The following is a 5,282-nucleotide window of genomic DNA, read 5'->3' on the forward strand; positions in this document are numbered from 1 at the left end:
GTGAGCCTATTGGCAAGGTGCTGGTAATAAGCGGGTCATCTCCCCTCTAACAGGAGCCCTCTCCTCCTGTTTCTCTTGATTTATAGCTTCTAAACAATACTTCTTCCATAAAGCCCCCTTTGCCCCACCCCACTTTTAGCAGGATGCACCTTCACTGAAGTGGCTGCAGAATGCTTAGCGGATGGGATGTGCAATCAGAACAACCCCAGGTCCCAGTCTCATCTTGCCGCCTGGGGAGCCTCAGCTTCCTCACCTGTGCTGCTGTGAGGACTACGCAAGAACATAAACATAAAGGAATTAGACTTGGGCTTAGGATGTAGAACAGCTCCGTCAAAGGAGTCGCACGATTGTGCTAAATATTTTTTTTACCTATTGACCTTTCCCATTAAACTAAGTGCAATATGTCTTCCTTGTGACCATCTTGGAGGCCTCTGACATGTGGCAGGTACCATATGCCCACAACTCCTCCAGTCAGGGCTAGGAGGTAACAGATCTGGGAAGTGACAGTTTCCATAAAGTCAGGGTTGGCTGTTCACTGAGTCTGCACGCAAACCTGAAGTTCAAACATCTTTTAAGAAGATAAACCTACTACAGACTTCTAAAAGGGTCTCTCTTACTGCTAAATAATTCTCACATGTAAGTCCAGAACCTTCAATTGCTTATGCAAGCTGTTTTTTCCCCTAAACAAAACCAAAATCCTGCTATTTACAGCTAACCAGGTTTTACTGATTGTTACACAAATAGACTATTATTTATTTGGGGCAGGAGGAGAAGGGGACGACAGAGGATGAGATGGCTGGATGGCATCACCGACTCGATGGACGTGAGTCTGAGTAAACTCCGGGAGTTGGTGATGGACAGGGAGGCCTGGCGTGCCGCGATTCATGGGGTTGCAAAGAGTCAAATACGACTGAGCTACTGAACTGAACTAAATACATGCTCACTGGAGAAAATATGGGGAGAAGCACCCCAATTTCACCATCCATTTGTCTGTTCTTTTGTTTTCTATGCATAGCTAAACTTTTAAAAAATCAGTTGGAATTGTAGTAACGCACTATAACTGGGCACACTGCCCTTCTGCTATTAACTTATCCTAAGGTAAATGGCAACCCACTCCAGTGTTCTTGCCCAGAGAATCCCAGGGACAGAGGAGCCTAGTGGGCTGCCGTCTATGGGGTCGCACAGAATCAGACATGACTGAAGCGACTTAGCAGCAGCAGCAGCAGCAAGGTGGACTTTATGGATCATGGATTGTTTTTCAAGTATCTAATAAGAAAGGAAAATGGGATTGCGATCCAAAAGAATTAATTTGTTAAGCAAATCAACACTGCAATCCATTTCATGTTTAAAAGACACAACGACAATTGCCTGATAGTATTCTCTTACTTCTTGAATACTGCTTGATAGGACTTTATCAATTACTGAGCCTTTTTAGATTCAGGGAAAACATTAAAATTTCATATGGTTGTTTTCCTGTTACAAAAACAATGCATGCTCATAACATGTAGAAAATCTTAGTAAGCAATAATTTAATGCTAATATTTATTGAGCATAGACTATGTCAGGCACTGTGCTTTAGTGAGATAAACTCATTTATCCCTCCCAACATCTCATTGAAGCACAGAGGTATTAAGGAACTTGCCCACATGTTGCACGCCTAGAAGCATGAGCCTGGAATCCATCTCTGTGCCATAATGTTCTAAGAGTGAAAGGAATCAATAATTTATTCAATCAAGTCCTCCGCTGCTTCACAGTATAATGTCATAGGCAAGAAATGATTCATCATAATGCTGTACCCCTTATAGTTATTTAAAAATATAAGCATGATCTCTGAGTCCCTATGGAACAATTAGTAAATGAAAAGTCATCTGTGGCACAAGCTGCAATTCCAATCAGCCCAATTCTAAGCACCTGATGTGCGTTAAGAAAACAACAGATTTTCTTGTTAAAAGGGTTTGTTTTAAAGATGGAAACATTTTTCTAAAATTCTGCAAATGAGTCAATGATGTGATGAGTGGATTCCCTGAATTAACTGGACACCCAGTCTCACAAAAATTTACCATCAGTCACAACGCTTTTATAAAACATTTACGAACTGGGTCTGCATGCAAACCCAAATTTCAAACATCTCTTAAGAAGATAAATCTATAAATTTCCAAAAAGGTTTCTCTTTTACTGTTAAATAGTGCTGCTAATTATTCCTAAACACTTCTTATGGCTTATCTGTTGTAAGTGGACATCACTACATAAAAAATAACTAGATACCCTAGGTCACATTTTTTCATACTTTAATGAAAAATTATACTAGGTAAAAGATACACATTTCTGTTTATAGCCTATCCAGGGATAATAAGCATAGCTTTTTAAATATAAAGTTCTCTTTAAATTTAAAATATGATTAATGGAATGTTTCTGATTGCCTGGCTCTAAAAATATTATACGACTATAACTTCACACTAAAAGCACATTAAAACTATTAACTCTAGTAATTCTAATTATTCATACTGCTGTTGAAAATATATGACACACTCATGTATACAAATATTTCAGATATTTAGACAGATAGTTGGCTAGATAGATATCTATAAAACCAGGTAATTTCTTTGGAATTTAATTGCTCTAGTATTTCCAGAAGCTCTATCTATCTATTGATATCTACCTATAAATTCAGATGCCTTCTTGATGTCTCTATGTTTCCAGAAGGTTCAAACTGCCATCTTTCACTTTATCTGATGACTGGCTGCTAGAGTCAGTTGATAAAATATCTAATAATCTTGATTATTATCTATGTATTAGGTGCAGTGTTCTCCAAAGACTGTTTCACATACTTTCATAAAAACCCTCGAGACTGAGACCACACTCATTCTCATTTTACAAATCAGACTGAAAATGGTTAAGTAACTGATACTCCCATCCACATCTGTCCAGCACTGAAACCATACCTAAAACCACTGTTAAGCTGCCTCTCTGCCAAATCAGACTCCAGAAAAATTTGACTTCCACTACTTGCCTCCCTAAATTAAGCTTAAGCTGACATATAAACTTAAAAAAACACCCAACACGAATCCAACAAATTAAATGACATAATTCCAAATCTGATTTTTTTTCCCGAGAGGTTTTTAACATAAAAAAACAAAATTAATCTGATATTTGCTAGCCATTTCTTCAAGTGTTTTGACTATGCAGCTTTCTGCTGTCACAACTGGACAAATCACCCATGTCCTTCAACAAGTGACAACGTAGCCCAACGCTGCAAAGCTCACTGTTAGAGAGCTAAGCTTTCAAATGAGACTGGAGCCTGCTACACTGAAAATTTTTATAGTATTAATCTTTTTGGTTTCTTGTGAAACACAGACCAACATCTTAATGTATTTCTAGACAAATCTAAATTCTGTCTGGATTCATCATCTTCCTGAATTACCTGGGTTAAAAACAGTAAAAACATGACTGCATTTTTTTTTCTCATAAGGCCTAAAGGAGCAGTCCTTAGACTGTTTGGCATTTTTTGGATTTAAACCAGGGTTTTATGGTGCTAATTAACTGTTAGAGAAGGCAAAGAAACTGAACAGTCGATCCCAAAGTCCTCTTATCACTGAAGTCTCTGTAAAACGTTTGATTACTTTAAAAAATTATGTATGTGTGAATCATAAGTTTGTTTATTGAAAAAAGGGCTTGCTGACACATACACTTTGGTTTTTTTTTTTTTTTTTTTAAAGAATCAAAACAGTTCCTTACTTGAATGTGGCTGTTTTGGCAACAGTTAAACTCAACCCCGTCATTCTAGCGCTGCCTGCCTTCCTGGTTCTCCTAGGTGAGGGCCGCCATCCTGCGATAATTTACACGCAGGGCTAAGACGCACCAGCAATGGTGCAGTGTGGTGACGAGCACTTTAGAAACAAAGCCAAACTCCGCTTTTAAAGCAGAGAACACACGTACACAGTTCCCGTCTCTGACAACGTCCAAAAGATTCCTTATAGACAACCTACTCAGACGAAGCTACAGCAGCCCCAGGAAATATAAACAGAGTCCGCAAAGACCAGGGGGGAGGGGGGCCGCCGGGGGGGACAGGAAACAACTGATGGGAAGGAAACTGATCATGTGAAGTTTGCCCGACTCCACAAGGTCTAATACATTCCGGTTTGTTTCCACTCGGAGCAGCCATTAAACGTGCCCTGACACGTGGGCGCAGGGGACCTCCCTTCTCGCCGGTTTTTGGCCATTTCCTTCACTGTGCGCTTGTTTGTATACAACCTCGTCCGGACAGGGGGTGACCACAAGATGACAGGCCTCGGCAGTTCCTTCACTCGGATTTCTAGTTGTCCAAAGTTTCACTCCACGGCGGGGATTTAACGAGAATCACGAAAGTTATGAATGGTTTAAGTTTACAAGACACAAACAGAAGGCGAGGGACGAGCGAGTGTGGGGCGACTTCAGCCGCAGCGTTTTAAAATTAGCTTTAATTGATATGCCCTAGTTAAAATTAAAAAGGGGGGTGGGGAGTCACTCTGATCTACGCAGTAAGTGTCGGGGGCAATACTTTAAAAAGAAAAATCACTCAAGACTCACGTCCGAGTCTTGACTTCCTCATACCACCTGCAAATACAGTCTCCTGGCCACTCACTGCTCGGGGGGTCCTTCGCGGGATGTGTGATCGGAGTCCTCTCGGTGACTCGCTATTTCCCCGCCAGACCCCCAGCGCCTAGCGGGTTCCAGGACTGTGCACTCGCCGCCTAGTCCCCAGAAAGAGCGGAAGAAAGTAGGAAAGAGGGGCGTGGCGCCCCGGTCTCCCCCAGCTGCCTGCCCTCTTCCCAAACCTGGCATCACCGCAGCTGGAGCCAGCGGGGAACCCCAGAGCCTTCCAGCCCCAACCTGGCGCGGGGCGCACGGCTGCGGGCCGGCCGCGGAGCCAGCGTGAGGGGAGAACTCTCCTCCTGCTTCAGCCCTCGTCCCAGGGACCGCGTCCCCAGACCTAGCCCCGCAGGACCCCCGGCTTCCCGGGCCATCTGGCCGCCGCCCGTCGAGGGCGAGCGCGCCGTCCGTCTCCCGGTCTCGGCGTCCCTTGCCCTCCACCCCCATCGCGGTCTCCGGCGCCCAGTGCCCCGACCAGTCCCCGCCCTCCGGGACACTCTTCCCTCCTTCCTTCCTTTCTCCGTTCCCTCCCTCCATCTCGCTTTCCCAGCACCAGGAACTGGGAGGCGGCTCCCGAACTGGTCGCCGACGCCCAGCGCTGCGCCCCTGTCCCCCTCGGGGACCGGACTTGCCACCTGCGCCCGCCGCTCGGT

The 5,282-nt window shown here is 44.0% G+C and overlaps 1 protein-coding gene across 1 annotated transcript in view; it reads right to left on the reverse strand.

The window, feature by feature from the left end:
- Positions 1-5,282, reverse strand: part of GNG12 (guanine nucleotide binding protein (G protein), gamma 12) — a 141,591-nt gene extending 136,309 nt beyond the window's left edge. The window contains exon 1 of the mRNA XM_010850307.1: positions 5,265-5,282. The gene's annotated coding sequence lies outside the window, so the exon portion shown is untranslated. The remainder of the gene's footprint in view (positions 1-5,264) is intronic.

The sequence above is a fragment of the Bison bison genome, unplaced genomic scaffold, assembly GCF_000754665.1.
Source record: "Bison bison bison isolate TAMUID 2011002044 unplaced genomic scaffold, Bison_UMD1.0 scf7180017864290, whole genome shotgun sequence".
In the NCBI taxonomy this organism is placed as follows: Eukaryota; Metazoa; Chordata; class Mammalia; order Artiodactyla; family Bovidae; genus Bison; species Bison bison.